Source organism: Vicugna pacos, chromosome 8 (assembly GCF_048564905.1).
Source record: "Vicugna pacos chromosome 8, VicPac4, whole genome shotgun sequence".
NCBI lineage: Eukaryota > Metazoa > Chordata > Mammalia > Artiodactyla > Camelidae > Vicugna > Vicugna pacos.
In genome coordinates, this window is record NC_132994.1 from 70,025,930 (window position 1) to 70,042,757 (window position 16,828).

The 16,828-nt window shown below is 52.0% G+C and overlaps 1 long non-coding RNA gene across 1 annotated transcript; it reads right to left on the reverse strand.

The window, feature by feature from the left end:
• Nucleotides 1–14,649: 14,649 nt before the first annotated feature.
• On the reverse strand, nucleotides 14,650–15,622 carry LOC140697961 (uncharacterized). Its single transcript, XR_012075339.1, has 3 exons — nucleotides 15,494–15,622; nucleotides 15,223–15,387; nucleotides 14,650–14,728 (listed from the first exon to the last, which is right to left on the reverse strand). It is a non-coding gene; the product is annotated as an uncharacterized lncRNA (long non-coding RNA).
• Nucleotides 15,623–16,828: the final 1,206 nt, after the last annotated feature.

Genomic DNA, 16,828 nt, shown 5'->3' on the forward strand with positions numbered 1-16,828 from the left:
CAAGCCTGAGGCTCTTTGTAGCACAAGCTCTTTCTGGAAAGAGGTTTTCCTGTGGAGAGGAGTAGGGAGCTCAGGGGTAGCCGGAGCATCCAGGGTTCTACCCAATGCCTCCCAGAATCACCATCACCTCCACCATCATCACCACCCCTATGTTGTCACCATCCTCTCTACATTTGCCAAGGGTCCACTCTCTACAGGTCCTCTATGAAGGGCCTTACCCACCAGATCTTCTAGAAATAGCACTCTAAGGCCAAAACACTTTGGTCAAAGATACGGCAAACCAGCACAAGTTATGAAAATTGAGGTGCAAACAGAGCTCATATGACCCTCACCACCACGCAGGTAGCCAACAACCAAGAACTTCAGTGACATTCAGTAAGTTTTATGGGGCGGCTGGGGCAGTGTCTGCACCTGACTGGGGGTTGATGCTACAGGCTGGGCAAGGCTGGGAGCCTCAGCTTCTCCTGGCAGAGCCAGGGATCGGCCGGATGCCTCTCCTGCAGGTGTGTGCATGCCCGGCCCAGGTGGCAGCAGCTGCTCCAGAGAAGCTTTTTCTCACAGTGATGGCAAAAGTGCAAGAAATCAAGTGGGAACAGACAGGCTCACAGAGGACCCATCAAGTCACTCTCCCCAGGTTCGCACTGGTGGAAGCAAGTCACATCGGCAAGCTCATTTTCACATGTCATCGAGGACATATGGTGGTTTGTGACACTGAGTGTGGCAATGGTACTTGAAAGGCCCACCCTTACCTTCCTGTGGCGACCCCATGCTCTTCCTCCTCTGCTGTGAAGCCAGAGCAGGGTGATGGCTGGTGGGGAGCAGGGAGGGGCCCGGAGGGAAGGCCTCAGGCAGCCAGGTGAAGCAGCCACCTGCGACAGCCCTATCTCCTAAGGGCTCAATTTCTTTATCTGTCAGCTGCCAGCTTTCTGACCTTGGACGAGCCACTTAACCTCTCTGAGCTTCAGAGCCAGGTATGTAAAATCAGGATAATAACAGTCCTGAGAGGAGGATAGGAATTAGCACGTGTTGGCCTGGCCCGTGGTCTGACACAGGGCAGGGCCTCAGGAAGCGGCAGCCTCTCACCCCTCCCGCCTCTCCCTAAGTGGTGGGGGGACTTGGGTGAAGGGCAAACAGCTGTGACGCTCAGAAAGAGCAGGTCTCAAGAAGGCCAAGCAGAGAACATGCAAATGAGGAAGGGAGGGAAAGCCCCAGGTGAGAGAGGCAAAACCCAAGTAGGACCAGAGTCCTGGGAAGGCCCAGGTGTCTTCAGCATTCAGGATGCTTCCAGCAGAAGGAACAGAAAAGCTGGACAGAAAAGCTGGAGGGAAACTGGCGGAGTCACTGGGGCAACGTGTTACTTCACACCAAGCGTTTGAAGGTGGGATGGCACCAGGTTTGTCCCATGGGGGCTCTGGGTACACAGTCTTGGGAGGAAGAGGGGTCTCTCAGGGTCCCTCAGTCAGGAGCCAGGAAAGCGGCCCAGACTGGATCACGTGCCCACTCTTACCAATCACTGCCGGGGAGATTAACTTGCCCTTGGGCCAATCAAGGTGCGGCCTCGGCTCTGGGGGAAAGGGATCTGTCTGGAAGGAACCGTGGGGGTGTGGAATGGGCAACCCTTAGCACAGCGAATGGCAGAGGAAGACTTGGCCCCAGGGCTTGACAAAGTCGTTAGGTTGTGCAGGTGGCCAGCTTGTGGCCCTGGGCACACAGGGACTGCAGGCCCAACCCGAGTCGTTCGAAAGGATCCCAAACGGAAGATGCCTCCGTTTCACTGGATGTGCGCGGAACCCAGCACCGGGCGCGGGTGAGAGTGGGCCGCAGGGGCAGGCACGGGGGTGGGAATGCGGAAGGGAGGGGGTTCAGGCCACAGACCCCCACGCTGGGGCCGGGTGGGCGCGGCGGGGCTCGGTGGCCTGGAGGAGAGGTGGATGTTGGTCCTAGGACCCGCGATTTCCCACGCAGGCTGTACTGCAGGGGCGTCCAGCGTGCGCCTCCGGCATCGGGGACGAGTTGAGAACAGGGTTCAAGTCAGAGCCCCCGGGGCCGTAGGTGCAGGCTTTCCACATCCCTGGGGGATAGTTTTCAGGACATGAATGCAAAATCACGAGGGAGACGGAGGGCCCCAATACCCTGTTCCCAGAGCTGCGGTCTTCTGTCCCCAGTGGACGTTGTTCCCAGGCGTGGGGTGGAGGTTGGTGATTGGGAGGTAGGCATCAGAGATGAGACCCCAGAAAGGCTGACCTCAGACCCGATGACTCCAGCCGCCCAGCTGGTGCCGAAACCCCAGAGGTTCTGTTCATCTGTAAACGGGTTAGGACAACCCCAGCTTGTGCAACCGCCCACCGCGGACTCCTGGAGAGACACGCGTTCCCTGGGAATGCTGGGGCCAGCACATCTGCTCTGGGGCAGGAGACTTTTCACAGCACCGTTCTCAGCATGCGTGCTCCAGACTTCCCACGCCGCCTTCCGTGCCACCTTGGCGAGGGTGGCCGCTGGGGTTTTATTAACAGAGGGAAGACCGGATGCTCATGCTGGCGTTTTCAGGACACTGTGAAAGACTGTCCAAGGCGCCCAGAGATGTCAGGCCTGAGTATCCCAGACCTTCCCTGAAAATATGTTTAGTTGAGATGGAATTAATATGCCATACGATTCACCCATTGTACGTGTACAGTTCATTTTTGGCCATCTTTTGACTTAATTTCTTCTCTTGCATTGAAGTGGGCAATCCTTATACTTCAAAGAACCCCACTTTGTGGTGAAGCCTCTGACCAAGAGGCCCACATTAAGTCACAAGAAAATATCAGGACAAAACGAACTGTCATCTCCCCTCGCCTCAGCTCCACATACCTGACTTATAAAAAAGACACAACAAACAACCCAATTTAAAAATGGACAGAAGAGCTGAATAGGCAGTTTTCCAAAGAAGACATCCAGATGGCCGACAGGCACATGAAAAGATGTTCAACATCACTAATCATTAGGGAAATGCAAATCACAGTGACAGTGAGATATCATCTCACCCTTGTTAGAATGGCTATCATCGGAAGGGCAAGAAATAGCAAATGTTGGCAAGAGTGTGGAGAAAAGGCAGCCCTCATACACTGTTGGTGGGAATGTAAATTGGTGCAGCCACTGTGGAAAACAGTATGGAGTTTCCTCAGAAAATTAAAAATAGAACTTATGATCCAGCTGTTTCATTTCTGTGTATTTATCCAAAGAATACAGAAACAAATATGTACCCCAATGTTCATAGCAACATTATTTACAGTAGCCAAGGTGTGGAAGCAACCTAAGTGCCCATGAATGGATAAAGAAGATGCAGGGTGTGTGTGTGTGTAGACACGCAGATACATATATACATATATACATATATATATATATATAAAATATATATATATATAAAATATATATATAATAGAATATTACTCAGCCATAAAAAAGATGAAACCTTGCCTTTTGTAACAACCTGGATGCACTTTGAGGATGCACAAATGAAATAAGTCAGATCGAGAAAGACAAAAATCGTATGTGGAGTATAAAAAACAAATGAATAAATCAAACAAAAACAACCCTGTAGACACAGAGAACAGAGTGGTGGTTACAGAGGGGAAGCAGAGGGAGGACAAAAGGGACACAGGGTCTGGTGATGGATAGAAATAGATTTTTGGTGATGAGCAGGCTGTGGGGTGTACAGAAGTAGGAATATCATGTATACATGAAACTTACATAACAAAGCTTTGAAATAAAAAAGGGACACAAACATTTTGTTCTCTGAAAACATTTTTGAAGCGCTGGAACGGACCACCACACTCAGAGGAAGTTCCAGGACATGGCAGAGACACGGATGCATCACACTTACGTTATTGTGAAAATGGAGAGGCCTCCCACTCCCATCAGAGAGACCATTGTGAAATACTTGTTTTGAAGTCAGTTGCTCAGACCTATGGAATCCCTACCTCCATCCCGTGGCATTTACATCCTTTCTGGTTTTACTCCTGCCCACCCCCCACCTCCCCCGAGGCCCTGGCCCTTCCTTTACTGTGGATATCTCAGCAAATACTGAGAAAGAACCTCTGTCATGAGGAGCAACCAGGAATGTTCATCTTTAGACTTTGGTGTCCCAGCCAGTCCTAAATTGAGCCACCCATCCCCCACCAGATTGTACCCTAGAACTGGTTTAATGATGTTAATGTTATTCATTTGACAACAAGCAATTGAATGTTATTTATTTTTTGCCTTGACCCAGACAGATCTTCTAACCAGATAAGTAATATTTTACATTTGAATCAATTATGGTTCTAATTATGGAGATGACTGCCATTAGGAAGGTGATATTCTAGGAGGAGTGTCAGAGGCTTCTGGATGCTGTGTTCCAGACTCCGTCGTTGTAAGCTAAATCGGAATTTTTAATCAGTCCCCTCACCTCTCTGTTCGTGTTTTGGAAATAAAATCATGTCATCTTTGGATATCATTGCCTGGTTTGGTTAGTCTTCAGAAAACTGGCTCCCATAGGTATTTAAAGCTAAATTAATGATTGTTTTGGTGATTCTGAATCTTTGGCTTAAAGAACATAGTGGGGAAAAAATCACAGTCACAAATCACAGGAACAAAAATGGTAACTTCATTTTTCTACAATTAAACTTAATTTTTATCCTGAACCCCATTTCTGTCTAATGGCAGAAAACCTAATTTAGATAAATTACAGCTTAAACTTGGACAATTTCATGATCTAGCAGCCATTTCGTGCATAATAGCAGTTGAAATCAAACCTTTCCCTCGATGGCCTCATTTCTGGGGCTGTTGGGTAGGTGGTGGCTTATGTGGTGTGGTAGTGGTGTGCAAGGTTGTAAGAGTGGCTCAGTTACCCCTCCTCCCTGTGTCAGGAGTGCCGTTCCCCACTTAATTCTTTGTGCCCGCCCACTCTGACTCTGGCCTTGAACATGTGACTTGCTTTGACCAATAGGATCTTAGCAAATGAGACACAATTAGAGGCTCCAAAAGTACATGCATGATTACCCTTTTTTGATCTTTTCCTTTGCCGTTGTCAGGAGACGGGAATGCCCACCCTAGTCTGCTGACCCCAGGAGGAGAATGACAGATGGGTGGAGCAGAGCTGGCTCACCCCGCATGTGATCTAGGCCATCTGAGATCAATCAGCCTGCAGCCAGCAATCTCAGAAATGAGAGGGAGCCCTGCCAGGACCACAGAGCCACCTAGTCAACCCACAGCTACTGCAGGCGTGTGAGAGCACATTCCAGGTGAGCTGAACCCCACCCAGGCTCATGGAGCAGCATTTTAGTGACAGTAGTAAATAAATCACATGAGGTTGGGGTATCTAGGGGAAGTGTACCCCACTTGCACTAGCATTTGCCAAGATCTGAAGACTTCTTTTCCTGTTTCACTACTGACTTCGGTTCCTAATGAGATCCGCTGGCCAGAGCTGTCCATCCTCAGGGCTCACCAAGGGACGTGTGGCCTCAGGCTCGCATGGGTCACTGTGATGCCTGTGGCTATGCCTTCATTGCGATGCCCTCAGCTATGGCTTTCTCCAGAGCTCCGGACAGCAAGCAGGCTCCAGCCTCTGTCGTCAGATTCCAAAATCTCAGTGATCGGGTGCTGACCCCTCGATGTCCCTTGAGAAGCCTCTGTGTCTCCTCCTCAAGCCTGTCTGGTGTCCTGCTTGTCCTCCCTGGACCTCAGTCCCCTTCTAAGGGCGTCTCCACACCTAAGCCCCTTCCCTCCGCCCGGCCAGCCTCACAGAGGGTGTGGCGCTCTGACTCCCCGACTCCTCTCTTCCCAACCTGTTGTTTAGGGCAGTGCTCCTGCTGGATCCCTTCAGAGCTTGCGATTGGAGAATTGACTTTAATCTGAAAAGCCAGGAACTTGACCCCCCACCCCCACCCCCGCCCGCCCCATGAAGTGTTTGTGGGGGAGCGAGGGGAGGCTGTGTGGCTGACAGCCCCCGGGGCGCTGAGTCCGGCCCCCTCCCCCCCTCAGCTGCTGCTGCGGCTGCTGCCTGTCTGCTTCTCTTCGCCTCTCACAGCTTCATCAGCTGTACCACGGGGTCGGGCCAGGGGATTGTTCTGGTCTGTTCCAGCTTTGAAGTCCGTGACGCTAGGATTCATGCCAAGAACAATGAAGGCCAGAAGACAGATTTCTGATCTTGCTGAACTGACCACCTCTCCTTCTTTAAACTAACAGTTTTCTTTTCAGTTTCTAAGTCTGATCATATCTGTAATTATTGTACATTAGGCTGAGAATTTACCTCGGGTGACAGCTGGACCCCATGTAAACGTCAGAGCATAACAATGAAAAGATCTTAGGCTTTGAAGTTACACCAACCCAGGACTTACGTTAGGAGGTATTCAACTGAAAAGAGCTAATAAATCCTTGACTCACAGTGGCTTCGACCATTGGACATTTGCTGCTCACTCAACAAGAAGTCTGGAGGCAGGAGGCTGGTTGGATAGCCCAGCCATGGCATCCTAGCCCTGGGCATGTTCCAAGGCTCCATCACATCTCCAGCTGGTTAGCTTTATTCTTATCACCTCATGGATCCAAAAAGGCTGCCTAGGCACACACCTTACCCCACCTCCCCCTCCAACATGCATCTTCACAGGCAGGAAGGAGAGGCCAAGGATGAAAGGAGGATTTGGCCTTGAACTGTTCTCTCTTTTCTGTCAGGGAGGAAATCTTTTCCAGAAGCTCCTGCTCCCGCTGCTTCCTCTCCCATCTTATTGGCCAGAGTGGGTTCCATGCTTACCCAAACCAACAGTGGTGAAGGGGAACAGGATTCTTGTGACTGGCCATGACCAATCAGAATGCATCCCCAATATGCCAGATTGCCATAAAAAATCAGATGCCATTAACACGGAAAAGGGGGCTGGCCACTCACAGGATCTGCTTGCTAGCTTTAAATTTGGGCTTCATTTTATTGTCTGTGTGATCCTGAACAAACCATTCAGCTTCTCTGAGCCCATTTTCAGCACCTGGAAAATAGGAATAATCTTGCTGACTTTCATAGGCTGTGGGAGGGACTGAGTCAGACAACTTGGGGAATGGCCCCATGACGTTTGACCATCCCCTGCACGCACCAGGCACTTGAGTGATGGTAACCTTGCCCTTCCTAGCAGTGCTTTGGCTGACAGCCTTGCTGAGCCTCCTATTCCCAGGTTCCATTTCGATAAACTCCATTTCCAGGACAAGATGCACAAGCATTGCCAAAGCCAACACGTTTGGCTCCAGTGTTTACCGCTGTGACACCTGCTGCTCGAACCGGCTCTGTGCTGTTTTGTACATATTGGTTTTGGACAGCGGCTGCTGCACATTTTGTCTTCCGATTTCTTAGGGGGGAGATTGAGCATCTGGCAGCACAGCCTCCGACTGTGAGGCGTCTCGAGCGAGCACTGTCGCTGCGGTGAGCTGGGATTGGACTTCTGTGCGGAGGGAGAAGGGCATCTGCTAGGAGAGGTGCGGCCGCCCTGGGGGAGGCCCCGTCCATCCTCGGTCCCTCGTGGCTGGCGGATGGACCACTCCAAATGCAAATATCAGGCAGAATCCAGAGCTTCCATTCTCTCACCGCCCAGCCCACCCATCAGTTCTCTCTAAAGCCCACCCTCTGCCCACCGTCTCCTCTCGGACAGCCCCCTATGCAGTGGGGCTTCCGAGACGGACACCCCACAGGCCTCCCCAGGGTGGGCCTTTCCTGAAACCTCTGCTGCAAGTACAGACCCTCCCTGACTCACGGTGGTTGGACGCAGGATTTTTCAAGTTTATGATGGTGCTAAAATGATACACATTCAGTAGAAACCGTGCTTTGAGTTTTGAATTAGATCTCTTCCCAGGTTAGGGATGTGTGGGACCATCCTCTCTCAAGATGCTAGGCAGCAAGCGGGGCTCCCAGTCGCCCGGCGATCACGTGGGTCAGGGAACCACTCACAGCCACTCCGCACCCAGCCAGGTGGGCTTTTAGCACTTCGTTATGAGACAGGCTTTGTGTCAGGTGATTGTGCCCCACTGTAGGCTAATGTAAGTGTTCTGAGCTCGTTCAGGCTGAGCCTAAGCTGTGCTGTTCGGTGGGTTACATATATCAAATGCATTTTGATTTAGAATATTTTCAGTTTATAGTGTAAACCCCATTTTCAGTTTCAAGTGTAACCCCGTTGTTAGTTGAGGAAGGTCAGTGGACTAAAATCTTGCCCTTTCCTTGACCCAAGGCCTCATGATCTGACCCTGTCCACCTCTCAGTGCCCCTGTCCTCACACCGGGCCAGCTTCCGTGTGAGGAAGAGCTCAGGTTTGAACCCAGCCCCACAGGGTCCCAGGCTTGCTCCTTATTCTGCTGTCACTGCCTGGAAATTCTTAATCATTTTTGAACAGGGGCTGACATTTTCACTTTGCCTTGGGCCCCATGACTGGTGTCCTGTCCTCACACCCTCCTGCCAGTGGCCAGACTCCAGCCCGCCTGATCCCTGGAAAAACTGGGCTTCTCTTTCTTCTCTGGGGGCCGTTAGCCGTGTCCCCCACTCTCTGCGTGGCCCCTGCCTGGTCAGCGGGCCGCCCACAGGGGGGACTCCCGGCCGGCTCCCACCTACCACCGGCGCTCCCGCCAGCCGGCTCCTTCAGCTGAGCTGTTGGGGTCCTCCCACGATGCTCTAGGCTCACCCTGTCCCTGTCCCACCAGGGCCCCCACACTTCCGACAGCGCCCGGCACAGAGCGAGTCCTCAGTACACACGAGTGAATGAGTGAGTGAGTGAAGCCCATCAGTTCCAGAACTTAGATTCTGTTTGTGACCTGAAGGTAGTAACTGTGAGAGTTAAAGTGTTGCCTGCAGAAAGAGTTAACTGCTCTGTGGTGTTGATTGGGGACGAAGGTGTCATCTGAAGGAGAGAGGATGAGTGCAGCTGTCACTTTGGTGGCACTGGCTGTGGCTTCTGCATAAACGCCATTAGTGGAATATTCTGAACATTCAGTGAAGAGCTCTGATGTTTAATAAAATTAGGAACTGCAGTAAAGTACAGTGCCTGGAGGAAGAGCACCACACACATACACACACCCCTACACACATACATACACATCTACACATATACAAATGTACATGTACATACACAGAGACGCCCACTCATATACACATATACACACATACACACACACACATACACGTACACACAAACACTCCTACACATAGACACACAGACATACAGACACACATGCATGTACACACATACACACATACGTACATAGACACGAACACCCCTACACATATACACACCTACACATACCCACATATATACATGTGTACACAGACACACAGCCCTACACATACACATATGTACACACCCATATATGCATATACATACACACCTACACAGACACACGCATCTATACACACACCCACCATATACATACACACACACATACCATACACACACCCGTATACATGTACACATGCATACACAACACACATATACACATCGAGTCTAAGTCGGCATCTGTCTCCGCTGAGCAACTGTGAGGTATCTGCGGGCAGTTGGGAGATGGACTCAGCCCCAGGTTCCCAGGTCTGATGGGGCTCCCAGGGCGGTGACAGGTGGGCCTGGGTGAGGTACACACTCCTCTCTGGACCCTGGGCTCTGGGCTGAGAGGGAGGAGGCCGGCTCCAGGTGGCCCAGGACTCCCTCCTGGCTTGCTCCAGAGGCCCGAGAAGCACCTTGAGATCCTGGCTGAGCTGCAAGGCCCATCTCAGTGTTCCAGTCTCTTCTGGAAAAGGTCTGGGGCAGATTTTAGGCTTGAGGACAAAAAATTACTGTCTCCCTGAGGGGACCTATCACTGTCCCCACGCAGGCTGACAGAGTGACCCGAGGCAGCATGACCCTTGTGCCAGCCGCCCCATTCCCCGGGCCCTGTGAGCATGCAGTGTGATGACGTGAGGTGTTTGGTCGGCAGGAAAAGGCAGCCCTGCACGAGGTGGGCGCCCCAGGAATGGTGGTGGCCGTCAGCTGTCCGGGTGGTGAACGACCGACTAACTCGCCGACCAGTTTTGGCCGAAAGGGAATTATGAGCGTGGTTTGGTCGTGAAGCAGAGAAACACTGAGAGAAACAGATCAAGGCTGCTCCTCCAGAATCAGGGCCTCAAATCCCACCACACCCTGATGTCAGAGCCCAACTCCACTGTGGTCTGCCTGCCCCGGCACAGGTGGGCCTCCCGCCCTGGGAGCCGGATCTGGTCCCCCCTTCAGTCATCCCTGAAACCAAGTGCGTTTGTTTCCCCAGTACCAGCAAAATGGAAGCCCCGGCTGAGCCTATCCCCACCCACCGCTCCCCTCTGAACTGAGGTCTGGGTGGCCGTGTCTGCGGATGGAGGACCTGCCTCCTAGCTATGAGGGGAGCTGGGAACTGGGTCCTGACTTCTTGTGTGGGGAAGTCAGGGCTCCCAGCTTGGGGATTTCCTCCACTACAGATGAGGGGCGGCTCCAAGTGAGACGACTGTCCACTGCAGGGAGCAGGGGCACATGAATGAATGAATGAATGAATGAATGAATGCTTTGAAAAATTCCTTGCCTAAGCCAAGACCTTCGTTTCTCTGTCCAAGGCTCGTTAGCATCAGTCTTTGTGACGGTGGTAACATGGTGCCCCACAGGGAACGAATGTGTTCAGCCTGGGGGACAGATCGTGGGGCATGCGAAAAACCAGGCACAGCTGGTTTTACTGGTCTCTGCGGACCTTGACGACTGGGGGTGGGGTCATCCAGGACACGTGTCCTGGAATCAGGCTTTTGCAGCTTCTAAAGGCCCTGCTTTGGAGCGCGATCGGAGCACCAATGGTGCAACTTCCCCAGTCGTCTATTAGGCCAGCACCTGACTGCTGCCCAGCGGAAATAATAATAAGAATGATCATTGATGTAATCTGCACTGTGCCTGGCTCTGAACCACGCGCTTGAAATCTCTTATCTCTAAATACAGCAGCCATGCAAAGGAGGGTTATTACTGTTCCCGCAGGTGAGGACACTGAGGCAGAGAGGCTGTCAGTCACCCAGCTGGTGTGAGGAAGAGCTCAGATTTGAACCGAGGCAGCCTGGTCCCAGGCCCGTGGACCTGAGTCCTCACAGACTCGCTCTCAACCTAGCCACGTAAACTGCCAGATAAAGGCTGCAGCAGGCCAGTGAGTTATTCTCATGTCCAGCATGACAAGACTAGGTTTGTGGGGAAAATAGTTATCCTCCAGGGTGTCCCTAAGCATCCCGGAAGTCCTGCCCCAGAAGAGCAGTTGGGAGGAGGGAGGGCTACTTGCAGCCAGACTGAGCAAGAGGGTGAACCCCTCACGTCTCTGCAAAACTAGAAGAAACTGTAGGGGCAGAGAGCTCCTTGGAGAGCTGTGTCTGGCCAGAGAGCAGCCCTTGCGGCTGACTCAATAACCCGGAGGCCCAGAGGCCTGATAGATAGTGGAAGGTCCCTTTGACCATGGGGCAGGTCTCCAGAGAGAGGGCAGGTTAGGAAGAAGAAAGCCTGTGTTTGAAGACAGTTCTGGCCTAGCCCGAGCCCCGGCTTTCCCGGTGAAATTGGTCAGCTCACAGCAGAAGGGCAGGGTGTCGAGTGCTGCAGGCTTGTGTGTTCCTCTGTTCATTCACACTCAGACTTGTTTTTAGAAAAGAATTGCAGTAGGATATGAGAAAGCGAAAATTAAAATTTTATATGTATATTTAAAAGACCCAGAAGAATGGTTAAAAAAAAATCAAGACAAGGATAAAATTAGAATGTGAATATGCAAGCCATGGGGCCTGCTTAAGGGCCATAGTTGATCTGCAGGTGTGGTTTTGAGATTTCTCAGTTTGCGGGGAGGGGATGGGGAGGTTTGCGGGGTAGAAGGAGGCACCAAGCAGCCTCCTGACATGTGCTTTCCAGGCTCCCCGCTCCTGCCCGCGTCTTTCCAGGTCAGAAGTCCTGCTTTCAGTCTGCTCTCCCTGGAGCCGCTCTCCTGCTCTCTTCCTTCCTGCCCTCAATTCCTTGCCCTTCTCTGGGTTTATTTGCAGCTGCTTTCTCTTTCTGAAGCTGCCGGAGTGGCACAAACAGGCCAGGCTCCAGCCCTCCCCACTTGACCCCAGCCCCTAGAGCTGCCATCCTGCCCTCCAGGCTGGGCCTTGGGGTGGGCAGTGGGGTTTGGAGGCCGGTGTGGAAGGAGCCCTGCGTCTACAAGCAGCCCGCGTGGGTCGGAGCGGAGCGCTGGCTGCTCCTCCAGGCCTAAGGGACTGCTCTGACCTCCCTCGTTACTCCTGGCTCGTTTATAATCAGCTTTTCCATTATCTTGCAGCGAAGTCCTCTCAGAATCACATTAATTGCCTATAACTACAGCTGGGTGGTTCATTTATTCTTTCTAATTTGGAGGATCCAAATGGTTTAACCCCTGTTTTTATTTTAAAAGCTTTAGGGGTTTTTGTAAACTTTGGAGGTGCTAAAGCCAAAGTGGTCAGACACTTGCTCACACATGGCCAAGGATATGCACCATGGTGCACACCGTGGCACATGCAGGGCACACCTTCTGGTTGAGGAGCCGGGGAGGCAAGTACTATGATCCCAGGGTCTGGTATGGAAGCAGCACTACCGCCATCATCACCCATACCGCCAATGCCAACGACATCGTCACCTCCACCATCAGAACTCATACCACCTTCAGTACCACCATCTTCACCTCCATTACCGCTGCTGTCACCAGCAGCATCTCCACTTCCATCGCCTCCACCATCACTACCACCACCCCTCTTCCCGGTGCCTAAAATTCCACCATTGCAGGTTTTTTCCTTTGGCTTAATCATTTGATTTCTTCAGCCACTCTCTTAGGATTACCTTAGTGTGAGACAGACTTTGCCAGTAACTGAATGTCCCTAGGAATCAGAGCCAGATGCTGAGGGGAGGCCTCTCAAAACAGGACAAGGGTTAGAAACTGAGTGAGTGTATGTGGGGGGGGGGTGCACATGCACGTACAGAAGCATGTCTTATCAGTTAAATAACAAATTTGAAAAGAGAAAAAGTCTACAAACCCCTCTGCAAGAATGTCAAAGCTCTTACTGTTTGCATCTTGATCTTAACAGAGCAAATCATAAGCTTCTGTCTTAGAGAGCAGATCATAAAAACTGATTTATCCTGAAGATAAGCGGCTCTCAGACTTTATCACGCAAGAGAATCACCCAGAGGGCTTGTTACAGCATAGACCACTGAGTCTCCCGGTCACTAGGTCTCGGGTTCGACTCAGCAATTTGCATTTCTAACAGGTTCCCAGAGATGCTGCAGCTGGCGCGGCTCTAGACCCACACCTGAGAGTCAGTCCAGTGGGTTAACACACAGCCACATTCACATGGCGCACACACGCCGCAAACACACACACACTTGCAGAACGAACCCATCAGTTCTTTCTATGTAGCAATTCCTGTCCTATGTAGAGCTTGGAGAATGTGAATAAAATAAAATGGAGAGCTAAAGAGATTAAAATCATTCAACCAGCTGAGAAAAGTAGTGTTGTAATACAGTTGGCCTAGAGGTGTGGATTGAACGGACTGACAAAGAAGATACGAAGTTTTGAGCTGAAAGAAACACAACTCACCCTAGGTGGGGGGTGGGCACAGCAGTTCAGGGAGTGTGGGGGTCAAAGCTGAGGAGCGGTCCAGGGACCGAGAGGGATCCTGCTCCAGGAAAGGGGGCTGTGAGGGATGGGGCCCTCCAGGGGCAGCCAGGCAGCAGCATTCCCCTGTACACGCAGCCTACACCCGTTTCCAGGCTCAACAAACGCCCCCGGGCAGGAGGCTGGCAGCTGAGACGAGGGGAGGTGAGGACCCGAGTCAGAAGCCCATTGCCCACCAGCACCGGCTGAGCCCCTGAGATTCTAGCAGCCTCATCTGCAAAATGCCAGCAACCACACACGCTCAGCGGGGTTGCTGTCGGAGTGACATGAGATTCTGCGTGCTTGTGTGCTCTGTGTGGTTGAAAATGCTCATACTACTGAAAGACAAAAATGCAGGTGATGTGTCCAACTCAAGGGGAGAAGAGACTGCCTAAAGTTTTATGTGATGTTCCTTTCTCTCGGACCTGAGACTCATTTTTAAAAAAGGAAGGAACATTTCAAATCCCAACCAATCCTGGCTTAACAAGCACACTTACTGCTTGCCAGTTCCAATCCTAATTCCTGGCCAACCATTTATGGAACCTTTGCTGTTGTGTTGTGTTTTGTTTTGTTTGCCTTTCTCAACTTGCCCCATTGTTGTAGTCTGGTGAAACACAATTCAAGTGTTCCTTGGATCCCTGTCTCCTGGCCTGCAGTCCTAACAAACCCCTAATAAATGCGTTTTTTGGCCTCTAAATAAATAAATAAAACTTATAATAATAATAAAATTTTTTTTAAAGGAATGAACAGATAAATTTGGGAAAAGAAGGTGCTGGGAGGACTGTGGAGGAGAAGCCCGCATTTGGGGTGAAGTGCCAGCCGCCACCCCAGGCCCAGTTTTCTCCCCTCCGGCCTCGCATCTGGAATGCCACCTTCTGGTAGGTTGTTCATCTGAAGGACTTTCCATTTTCCAGAGTCTCTGCTAAAAGCACAAGTATCCCTGGGAGTGGCCCCCTGAGCCCTTACACCCTGGGCGGCTCCCTCCTGGCGCCCACGCAGATCTGAGCTGTCTAAGCAAACCTCGCCCCGTGCACCACAAGTACATTTTAAGCTGTTATTTCAACTCTCCAAACATCTAGGAAGGAAAAGGAAGCCAGAAAATACAGGTCCTACACTGACCAGGTTAGGAGACCTCAACATTCAAGTGGAAAGCAAACCCATTTGAAGCCAATCCTAACGGTTCTAGACTCACAATATGGGATTGTGCCCAAGAAGATATTCAAAGATCTCAAAATTTCTTGAAACAGACCCTCCCCTGCCCCGCATCACAGCCCTGACGTTAACCTGGGTGCTGTGGTGAGGGGCAGAGGGCGCGTGTCTGGAGGCTTCCCTAACTGCTGCGGCTGGATGTTCCTGGGGAGGTTTGAAGGTCTCAGTGCCCAGACCAATTACATCTAGATCTCTGGGGCGTGACCTGGGCGCCAGCATTTTCCAAACGCCCCAGGTGATTCTACCCAGGAACCTGGTCTGATTTAGGGCAAGAGAAGCCTGGGTCGGCATCCTCTTCCACCTGCTGGCTATGTGGCTGCAGATGAGTTACCCAGAGTCTGAGAGCCTCAGTGTCCTCACCTGTGAGGTGGGGTAACTCCTTCACAGGCTCGTGAGTAATGCAGAGTGTGTGCATGAAACAGCTCGAAGCGCAGATGGTGCCTGACAGCCAGGTGCTATCATCCGTCATCTCAGAAACCAGACACGAGGCTTGGAGTGCACCGCAGACTGGGCCCCGAGTCCCACCTGGAAAACGAGGCATTCGGATTAGAGACGTCTCAGGCTCCCTTGAGTGCTGACACTCTGAGAGTCTGAAGCCAAAAGGGGCAAATGGCAGGTGGTCCCGAATCACCTTGAAAGGAGGCTCAAAAGTGAGTTACGTCTTCCCCCGAGTAGCCCAGGAAACATCTGAATCCAACACAATGAAGAAACCAGAGCAGGCCAGCTACCAGATGATCCTCCCGCACCAGCCTTCCTCCGCCTCGGCTTGGGCCTCTCGTCCACTCCTTCAGCAGACTTGCCTTCCGACCTCTTGCCTTCTTTGTCACCAGCCCTTTCATGTCCCGGCCAAATGGACAGGGCCTAGCAGGGCCAGGGCCCTCGGGTGGGGCTGCAGGTCGACCAAGGCTGCCAGCCTCTTGGGCCCCAAGGAGGGTGTTGAGGACCATCTGGAGCAGGGGTCCTGAGCTTGGCACTGCTGACCTTGGGGTGACTCATTCTCCACTTCTGGCGGCTGTCTGTGGGCTGTTCAGCCAGTAGCAGCCCCCAAGTCATGACAATCAAAGATGTGTCCAGACTGTCAAATGTCCCCTGGGAAGACAGTCCCCTTCCCCCACCCCAACACCTGATTGAGAACCACTGATCTGGAGGCCCGTCCTTCCCGCCCAGATGCAGAAAGGAGGGATGATGTGTCAACATGGATTCCTTTTGTGTGTCTCATATTTAAAGTCACATGAGAGAGAAGAGCTGCCCTAAGAGCAGAACTGTTTCAACTGAAAAGTGGGCGGGACCGGAGAAAAGGGGCGGGCGTGGAAAGCCCCGGGCGCTGCCACCAGAGCCTACCTCCGAGGTGACGGAGGGCGCGGGCAGTGCCACTCTTGGGGACAGGTCGCCTGACGCCCCTGCTCCCCAGAGGTTCCTCAAGAGACCCCTCGCCGGCTCGGGACTCCTGAGTGCGTTTTCAGCTGCGCCTTTGTGGTAAGATGCTCTCGTGCATCGTGGAGTGGAAGGGCAGTTACAGAAGTCCTGCGACGGTGTGATCCCTGTTCGGAAAAAATAATATGCACATATCTTCACACAGAGGGCGCAGTGTGGCCATAGGTACACCGAGATGCTAATACTGGATTTCCGGTGACTTTTCACTTATTTGTTCATCTGTTTTCTCATTTTTCTACCTTGACCATTGTAGTTACTGGGCAGCAAGGGGGGAAAAGTCACTCAAAAAAGTAGAGAAAAGGCACACACTTGGGAAAAGGCACGTCAAACCCAAATTGTCAGGAGCACCGTTGGGGTCACAAAGAGGAAGGAGGAGGGCCGGCTTGCGGGGTTCCAGCCCTGGCTCCGGTGATGAGGTGGTGGGGGACACCAGCAGTGCTGTCCGAGGAGGGGGCTAGAGAGGGAGGGCCTGCAAATAAGGAATCCGAGCGAGCGCGCCGCGGTGGACCAGGTCTGGGTGCAGCCTGGGGGC